We start from the raw sequence: 10,646 nt of genomic DNA, 5'->3' as shown, positions 1-10,646 counted from the left end.
TGAGCTACTTTCTCACTAATTTAATTTGTATATATAATATATGGTTAATTCTTTCTCTAAATAGGGACAAAGATCATAGTCTTTTGAGGCCTCTTTTATTTTCTATGTTTTGTTTCGCCATGTTTCTGTATTTTGCATCAGTTGTTGGCTTCCCCCCATCCCAAAAAAAAAAAAACAAAAAACCGTATGATTATACAGCTGTTATTTTTACGCTCAATGTAAAAAATTCAATGCACTTGTTACTATTTATGATATTTTGCTAGATTTTCGTGAGTCACGTTTGCACTCAGCATTCCCATCAATAATTGCTCAAAACCTTGACTCTCTCTCTCTCTCTCTGTGTATATCTTCTCAAAACGTTCATCTTCCTTCGTTCTACCCTTCAACTGCTATACTTGAAGAGCGCTTTTTTCCTTTTGAGCATTCCTTCACCCTCCATCATCTCACAAAATGGCAGAACAAATTCTCTTCGGCACTGCCCAGCGAATCATTGAGACTCTAGGCTCATTGGCTGCCAAAGAGATCGGACTTCTCTGGGGCTTCGAAAATGAGCTTCAAAGCTTGAGTGACACCGTTTCAACAATCAAAGCTGTGCTTCTGGATGCAGAGGACAAACAGGCTGCTGGGAACCATGCTGTCAAAGATTGGCTTGGAAAGCTAGAAGATGCCATGTATGATGCGGATGACTTGCTGGATGCTGTTTCCACTGAAGCTCTACGCAGGGAAATAATAACCCGTCATAAGAAGGCGAAACAGGTACGCGTTTTCTTTTCCAAATCAAACCAGCTTGCCTATCGTCTTAAAATGGCACCTAGGATTAAAGCCATTAGAGAGAGGTTGGATGCCATTAATGCACTTGCTAGAGATTTCCACTTAAAGGTAAGTCATGTGGAGACACGAGCCGGGGGATACAGGGACAGGGATAACACTCATGGTTATGTATGTGTGGAAGCAGTTATTGGTCGAGAGAATGATAAGAAGGCAGTTATACACCGTCTGCTGGACTCCAACGTTGAAGACAATGTTTCAATCCTTCCAATTATTGCCATTGGTGGATTAGGGAAGACTACACTGGCTCAGCTCATATTCAGTGATGAGCAAATCCAAAAGCATTTTCAGCTCAAAATGTGGGTGTGTGTCTCTGATCCTTTCCAAGTTAAAAATATTGTTGAAAAAATCATAGAATCTCCCACAAACGTGAAAGAAATGCATGCATTGGTGGGTGAACTTAAAGAAAAAATCGATGGAAAGAAATACTTGCTTGTGTTGGATGATGTGTGGAATGAGGATCCTGAAAAATGGTCTCGCTTGAAACAAGTGTTGATGGGTGGTGCAAGCGGCAGTAGAATATTAGTTACTACCCGCAGTGAAATCGTTGCAAAGATTGTCGGGACTGTTGAATGATATCCCTTAAGGGGTTTAGACAAAGACGATTCATGGTCTTTATTTAAGCAGATGGCATTTGAGAGAGGACAGGAGCCGGAGGAGAATTCAAGTTTAGTAGCCATTGGGAGGGAGATCCTAGCAAAGTGTTCAGGTGTCCCGTTAGCCATAAGGACAATTGGAAGTTTACTACGTATCAAAAATTCAGAAGCAGAGTGGTTGGCATTTAAGAAGAATGAACTCGCAAAAATATCTCAGAATGAAAATGACATCTTACCAACTCTCCAGCTAAGTTATGATCATCTTCCTTCACATTTGAAGCACTGTTTTGCATATTGCAGTTTGTATCCAAAAGATTACCAGTTTAATAAATCAACTATGATTAAGCTTTGGATAGCACAAGGGTTTGTCAAGTCATCGGACCAGAACCCATGCTTGGAAGATGTTGGTCATGAGTATTTTATGGATTTACTTTGGAGATCATTCTTTCAAGAAGCTGAAATGGATGAGTTTGGTAGCTTATTTAGATGCAAAATGCATGACCTCATGCATGATCTTGCCATTTCAGTGGCAGGATCGATGATTGCCACATTAGATGATGATAAGGAGAGAAACGTTGCTGAAAAAACTCGTCATGTATCAATTGTTGGTTGCGGTATCAATACTTCATCAATTACAACCTCATTGAGTAAAGCAAGTAGTATGCGAACATTTCTTTATCGTTCAACTTCCGCCAAATTTGGAGGTGAGTCAGATATTGAAGCAATTTTTTCAACATCCAAGTTACTGCGCGTGTTGGTTTTGGACGGGATAATTTTTAATTTTCTGCCCAGCTCTATTGGGAAGTTGAAGCATTTAAGATTTCTTGATTTTTCCTTAAACCGCAATCTCAAGAAGCTTCCCAATTCTATAACCATGTTGCAGAATTTGCAAACACTAATACTCTCATATTGTTGGAAGCTTGAAGAATTGCCGAGAGACATTAAAAAATTAGTCAATCTCAGGCATCTTGAGATAGAAGAATGTAATAAGTTGGCTTATATGCCACGTGGGTTGGGGCAACTGACTAATCTTCAGACTTTATCAAAATTTGTGGTCTACAAGGATCCTCTCTTTAGGCATAGCAGTGAGTTAAAAGAACTAAACGGACTAAATAACCTGAGAGGATACTTAGAAATTATAAATCTGAGAGACGGGAAAGATGCTACGTCAGAATGTAAGGCTGCAAATTTAAAGGAGAAACAACATCTTGATGCTTTGGATTTACGGTGGAGTATCAAATTAGGAGGTGTCATTGCTTCGGACGATATTGTGATGATGAAGTGTTATTGGAAGTCCTCCAACCGCACCCAAATCTGAAACGGCTTCGTTTAGAAGGCAATTACGGTGCAAGGCTTCCGAGTTGGCTTTCGTCACTCACAAATCTTGTTAGATTTGAGTTAGTGGAGTGTAGGAAATGCCAATATCTGCCTCCTTTGAATCAACTGCCTTCTCTCAAAGTTCTTCATCTTCACCGAATGGATGCTCTGGAGTACATATCATCAGGCAGTGGTGATAGCAATGAGTTTTCTTTTTTTTTCCCATCTCTCAAGGAAATTACACTCATGTTTTGCCCTAATCTCAAGGGGTGGTGGAGGAGGAGGGATTCTTCTGTGGAGGTCAATAGTGATAGTCATAATTTTGTTGAAATAACGGAGCATCCTTTACTCCCTTCCTTTCCTCGTCTTTCAATATTAAGGATATGGAGTTGCCCTATGTTGACTTCCATGCCAATGTTTCCACATCTTGAAGAAGAGTTGGTCCTTGAGATGGCGAGCTCAAAGCCACTGCAACAGACAATGATGATGAATATGGCAACACCGCAAAGTCCAACGTCAACAGCAACAGCCTCCTCTTCATCCACTCCTCTCTCAAAATTGAAGTCTATGCTACTGAATAGCATTGAGGATCTAGAAGCTCTGCCAGAGGAGTGGTTGCAGAACCTCACTTCTCTCGAATATTTAAACATAAAGTACTGCAATAGATTAAATTCTCTCTCCCCAGGTATACAACATCTCACTGCCCTTCAAAACCTGGTTCTTTTTAATTGTCGTGAGCTTGAGCTTGTCAATGATGAGGATGGGATGCATTGGCAAGGCCTTAAGAGCCTCCTATCTTTGGAGTTTACAGAGGTTCCGAAATTGGTGTCTCTCCCGTTGGGGCTTCAACATGCAACCACTCTACAAAGGCTCAAGATTTCAAATTGTGAAAACTTGACGGCTATACCAGAGTGGATCCACAACTGCACATCACTTCAAGTGCTTGAAATTGATGAATGCTCCAGTTTGACATCACTGCCCGAAGGAATGCGTAGCCTAACGTATTTGCAGACGCTGAAAATTCATAACTGTCCCATCTTACTGCAAAGATGTGAGAGAGAAGCGGGTGAGGATTGGGCCAAGATTGCTCACATTCCAGAGTTAAAATTAACGTATCCAGAGTCAGGTATATACTCATCATTTTATCTTAATCCTTCCTGTAAATTGAAGTACCCACCTTCCTTCTTCTCCATCATTTTGTTCATTTTTCCCTCTCAGTATTTCTTGGTTGTTAAATTTCAGATGCGGAAGTAGCAGAACCAGCTAAAGAACAGAAGAAACAGAGGATTTGGAGTATATTCAAAAAATCTAGGGCGCTGAATTCATGATTCTTCACATATCAGGAGAAACAATTAGCCTCTATTCTTGCTCTTCCCACCAATTCACTGCTGTCATATCGAACAAAAGGCAGTAAATCAAGTCACGGATCATCAAGATCTTTGCCCAGCCCTACACCATGGTGTGCGAGTTGTACGGTGGAGGACGATTGGGCGTTGTTTGGTGGGACGAAGCCCAGATTGGTCTCTACACGGGATTGGTACACTTTTTTTTTTTTTTTTTCTTTCCTGTTGTTTGGTTTTCTTAGATTTTTTATTTTTTATTTTATTTTTTATGCTCTCGTTCTTCTGCAGTTGTGAGTGAAGAAAACTACATGTACACCCAACAAATAATCTTTGTGCCTGATAGAAAACAATAAATAATATATTAGCTTTTCCTTTTTGTTATAATAGAAAAACAATAAATGCTTGAGCAAACACACAAACAATTAGGACTTCTTGTGATTTGGAACTTGAAACTGGCTAACTCTGAGTCGCTGACTTTTCAATTCTATTCTACACTAACAATTACAACTTATTTGCTTGTGTGTATTGGTAGCTTTTCCTCGTACTGAAACTAAGATAATAGGGCCTGCATCTATGTACTACTAGCTCTGTTTTTTCACTCTCTTTGAGTTGATTTGGTAGCCTGGAAAGATTATAAATTTTGATCAGATTCTAAATTGTTGAGATTATGCAAAATTTTCCATCCACAATCAAGTATACAAGTTTATTGATGCTTCATCAAAATTATGGAGAGCATTTAAGTTGATTTCAGTATCCATTGAGCCACAACATGTTCTTGGCTAGCAATTTGAATTAAAAAGTTTTCATAGTGGAATTATCTTACGGTTGTGATTTCTCTTTATTTAACATGTTAGGCATAGAGGCATTGTCAACGCCAAGTCTTGTTAACCTTCAACTTGTTTGAATGAAAATAAAACTTTCTTATCAGTGATTGTGACTTTCTTTGGCTGAGTGTTAATTCAATCCTTTTAACATGGTTGTTTGAGCTTTGAGTTTTTCTTCCATTCATGATATTGCAAATTTCTTATCATGCTGGTCAATGCTGTATGAGATCCTTCTTCTTAGAAAAGGAGAGTTGTAGTACCAATATTAACATTATGGCCATACAGGGAAAAAGTAGCAGAAGCATGTTAAAGCATACCACAACAAAAGCCGCAACATGAAGCCAAACATTGTTCCTAATTGCATTTGATAAGAGAGCCACATGATCTCCATTGAAGTGGATAGTAACATCAACTAGACTTGCAAGCTTCTGAATCTCAGGTTTTTTTCAATCTCTCATCTCAGTCTTTTTGGTTTGATTGCTCTACTTTATGGGTTGAATCTAGGTTTGATTGTTCTGCTTTATGGGTTGAATCTGGGTCTGAATCTCAGGTTTTGTTGATTTGGGATTGTCATGCTTTTGGGGGTTTTGGTTTCAATCTCAGGTTTTGGTTGATCTGGAGAGTGAGCTAGTTTTCGTGGGTCTTCCTTGGGTCTGTGATGGGATTGGAGGGAAAGATGCACTCTCTTGACTTGGAGGGAGTTAAGTTTCGGCAAGAGCTTTATGGGGTCTTCTTTGAGCTAGTGGTTCAATTTAGGCTTTGGGTGGAATTGAATAGTGGTTCAGAGAAAGTGTGAGAGTGTGGTAACATGTCTGTTGTCACTCCATGAGTCAACCCACTTGAGTCAACCCCTTGTCACGGCTATACCAGAGTGGATCCACAACTGCACATCACTTCAAGAGCTTGTAATTAATGGATGCGCCAATTTGACATCACTGCCCAAAGGAATCCGTAGCTTAACGTCTTTGCAGAGGCTGAAAATTGAGAAGTGTCCCATCTTATTGCAAAGATGCGAGAGAGAAGTAGGTGAGGATTGGGCCAAGATTGCTCACATTCCAAACTTAGAATTAAACTATCCAGATTCAGGTATATACTCATCATTTTATCTTAATCCTTCGTGTAAATTGAAGTACACACCTTCTTCTCCATCATTTTCTTCATTTTTCTCTCTCAGTATTTCTTGGTTGTTAAATTTCAGATGCAGAAGTAGAAGAACCAGCTAAAGAAAAAGAGGATTTCGAGCATATTCAAAAAATCTAGGGCGTTGAATTCATGATTCCTCTATTGCGTGATCTCAAACAAAAGACAGTAAAGTCAAGTCACCCATCAAGACCCTTGCCCACCCCTACACCATGGTGTGCGAGCTGTTCTGGGCAGGAGGATTGAGCGCTGATTGGTGGGATGAAGCCCAGATTGGCATCTACACGGGAATTGGTATCCACCTTTATTTTATTTTATTTTTGTTTCTTCTGCTGTTTGGTTTTCTTAGATTTTGGCTTATTTTGTCTCGTTTTCAACATTTGTGAGTGAAGAAAAGTGGGAATTGTGTGTTGTTGTTGTTGTTAATGGTGGAGTATTGCCAAATGAAAGAGGCATACGAGAGCTAGAGCAAGATCAGCTTCTGCTTGATCTTCACCGCCACAGAGGTTGTGCAAATGAATTTGGAGGAATTAATGAATTTGGAGGAATTAATGCTCGATTCAATTCAGAAGTTTGATGTTTTTAGAAAAAAAAAAAAATAGAAGTAAAAATATTTCTTTTAAAAGTAGAACTAGAAAAAGATGCGGTGGTAATTTATTTGGTATGTGGATTTGGAAGTAGATGCATAGAAGGATTCTTTGAGTTGAGTTTTGGTTAGAGTGAAATATATAAAGTTGCCAGGGAAGCAATGAAGTCACCTCAAACAATTAAACTAGGCAGAATTTGGAGGAATTAAGCGTCGAAATCACTACATAATTCTGCAGTCTTGGGTACGTTAATAATGCATTGTCATGATGTAATTCTCGTCGAATCTAGATTGATCACATTCAAGTTTTTGATGTTCATGATATTTCAATAACTACAAAGTTAAGTCTTTGATGTGGGTTTTTCTTTATATGATTACAGGGCGAGTACTCTGAATGAGTGACCGTGAATCTTGCAAACTCCTATCCTTTTGAGGATGATTGGGTTGCAGTTTTTTCTCCTGCAAACTTCAAGTAATCTACATCTCTAGCTTTATCAGTTTGTACAGTCTAGCTAGCTAGTCGTTTTCCCATTCACAAAAAAGATTGAATAGTATTTGCAACTTAGCCAATGCCTTTTCAAGAACAGAGTAATTTTTTTTACCAAATAATGGAGATTATAGTTGTGGGACTAAAATTTCCTCTGTTAATGCATAAATTGAAGGGGTATTTTTGCTTTGAATTGGCAGCTCATCAACCTGTCTACCAGTGAATAAATTGTAGGATTTATCTTTGTTTTCCTATGTCTCTGTCTCTCTCTCCCATGGTCCTTTACTTTCATCCAAAGTACCAAATTCGAAATCTTAAAAGCAATTATACTTGCCAATTGTGATTTGATATCGAGGAGATAGCAAGGAACTTCTACAGAATGTGTCATCTTTGCTGAAATTGGGGGGGGTCATTTTTTTGGTATTACTCCTGACTGATGTACAATATAGTATGAAATAGAGGTTGTTGAATACTTGTTGTTTGGGAGTTATTTGTTAATTACATTGGGATTTACTTTGTATACGTGTTTGGATGTATTTATTGAAACTAATTCAAATATTTGATTTAGCTAGTGCTTTCAGCTGTTTATTTGCAATTTGATAATTTACTTAATTGTTTGTGTATTTTGGTTGCTTTTCTTGGTACTTAAATTAAGATAATGGGGTCTACATCCATGCACTACTCTCTCTTTCTTTCACTCTCTTTCAGTTGATTTGGTAACCTAGAAAGATTATGAACTTTGATCAGATTCTAAATTGTTGAGATTACTGAGATTCATCCATCCACAATCAAGTATATAGGGAGATACTCTTATTTTCATATTGCATTCATCTTATGTTATAAATTATAAATCTCTGATTCTCAAGCATTGACAATCTCCGTTAGTGATTTATGTTCTATTTGAGACAGAACTTTCACAAGGTAGAATTTGTGGTAGATTGGAAGTAAAACTTCATATTCTTGTCTTAAATTATGGTCTTATTTAATATTCTAAATCCCGTTGCAAAGTTAAATCATAGCTTAAATTTTTACCCGCGATTCATGGGGATCAAAATTGATTTCTGCATATTAACAATAGAAATTGTTCTTACTTGCATTTTTGCTATATATGTTTGCAGGTCAACGATGACTTTTCTGCTATGGAAAATTCATTACCATGAAACGTTTAGCTGATGGTTCCAAAAGAGTTTGGGTTCCTCATTTTCTAAGTGCACAGGTAAAGCTGAAAAAATATGTTTAGCTACAACCTATTAGTTCAAGATAGGAAATGTCTTAGTAAGACTTGTTATAAGATTATTTAGATGATAAAGTAATGCCTCTTTTAATCATGTAAAGAATGTTTTGCTGGATTTCAGTTTCTTACCGATGATCTTGTTTTCTTCTTACAGTCATATGATGATTATAAGAAGCAAAGGAGACTCGAGAGATGGCAGGGCAATGTTGTTGTGAACTGATCACACATGTTCTCTAGACTTCTATACATGGTTTGATCTCGTCTTTGTTATTGTTAGTTTTTGAATTGTCGAATTCAGTGACAAAATAGACTTGTTTACATTCCTGTCTACAGTTCATTCAGACGAGGTACAAATTTCAAATTCATAGAGACGTTCGTTTGCATTAGTGTCTGAAGCATGTCCGGACGAGACATCAATTCCAGATTCACTAAGACATTCTTCTGCAATGACGTCTGAAGCTATTCTGAACGGGATGGTTTTCTAGACTTATAGAGACGCTCGTCTGCAAGTAGTCTGGACACACTGCATCAGGTTTCTTGATTTAGTTGTGATTAACCTAGTTGCGTCCACACGAGAAAGGACCTCATCCAGACGCCGACTAAGTTATGCAGTTTTGTTTTCACAGTTTGTATTCTGTTAGACCAGGGACTCTTGTAGTTTATATATTGGAAACTGCTAAGCACAGAATAGATATAGTTTCTACATGAGAATAAGTGTGCTAAGAGAGCTAAAACAGATCATGAACAATGCACGAAGCCTATCGGAGTTCCGATGAAGGAGATCACATAAAAGAAACATTCCAGAAGTTTTGGGAGAATTATTGCGGTAGCGGACAAGTGTGTTACTTGTTTAGTACATGGGATTGTCATTTGCAAATGTTTTGTAAGTATTGAAATTGTGTAATTTCTCGTTTTTATATAGTAGAGTGATTTTTTGGGTTTGACTGCCAGGGAGTAGTTTTACTTTTGAAGAGTTCTTCAAAAGGCTTCCACTTCGTAACCAAATATTTTAGTCTTCTTGATTTACTGCACTTATATATATTTGGTAAATGCTTAAATGATTATTAATTTTTAATTTTACATATTGTTGATAAACACCTAATTAGCTCCCTATTAGGTGTAGATTGGAGTTGTACGTGTGTGTGTGTGTGTATATATATATATATATATATATATATAGTTTCCAGTTATGTTAGTTTCCCAGGTATTCAAATAGTTGTAAATCATGTTATATCTTTAGCATTGCTGGCAACATAACAAGTCCCAATGTTTAGAATCATGTCATTTTAATTCTCTTGTGAAATGCTTGAGGCTTGTCATCCATGGCCTCTCAATGGCTTCCGATGAAGGACTCATAGAGTCTGTTACTCGAGATGGAAAACCAGTGTAATTTTTCACTCATCACTGCCAATCTCTTTGAATACATCTCTTTGTGATACTAGAAATATTATAAATGGATGGTATTTCATTTTGCAATTGTTGTCAGAACTATTATTATGTGCATGCTTGCTTTGTTGCCTTGGCAAAATCGTCTGCTGGTATAAACTTGCTATTACATTTACTTTTTACCAAGTGACCTGCTAATTTGAAATTAAGATCATAGAGGGCTAAGAATGATCAATACTCAAGATTGAGGAAATAGGCATCCCATTCATCAACAAACCATTATCCTGTTTTGGAAAATGACCTTTCCATTCACAAGCAAATCTGATCAGAATTTGTAATCTTTCTAGGCTACCAAATGACCCGAAAGAGAGTGAGCGAAAGAGAGAGTAGTGAATATTTGCAGGCCCCATTATCTTAGTTTCAGTACAAAGAAAAGCTACCAATATACAAAAACAATTAAGCAAATCACCCAATTGAAAAGAAATAGCTGAAACCACCAGCTAAATCAAATATTTGAACTAGTTTGATTTACTACATCCAAACAAGTATGCAAAGTAATTAAATCCCAATGTAATTAACAAATAACTCCAAAAACAACAGCTCTAGCTTCAACAGCCTTTATATTTCATACCATGTTGTAGATGAGTCTGGAGTAGTACCAAAAAATAACCCCCTGATTTCAGCAAAGATAACACATGTTGTAGAGGTTTCCTTGCTATCTCCTCAGTTTCCAATCATAACTGCAAGTACAAATGCTTTTGAGATTTGGAATTTGATACTTTGAATGAAAGTAGAGGACCATGGGAGAGAGAGACAGGGAAAAAAATATAAAACCTGCAAATGCTAAGCAGCACAATAAATCAGCCTGATTGGTCTTCTGCTGTAAATGTATCTCTATATTTTCC

General features: G+C 37.5%; 1 pseudogene; it reads left to right on the top strand.

Annotated features, from left to right (window-relative positions):
- Positions 1–342: 342 nt before the first annotated feature.
- Positions 343–9,300, top strand: LOC132188726 (putative disease resistance protein RGA4; annotated as a pseudogene).
- Positions 9,301–10,646: the final 1,346 nt, after the last annotated feature.

This window comes from Corylus avellana, chromosome ca1, assembly GCF_901000735.1.
Source record: "Corylus avellana chromosome ca1, CavTom2PMs-1.0".
Lineage (NCBI taxonomy): Eukaryota > Viridiplantae > Streptophyta > Magnoliopsida > Fagales > Betulaceae > Corylus > Corylus avellana.
This window is presented reverse-complemented; position numbering and strand designations above follow the sequence as displayed.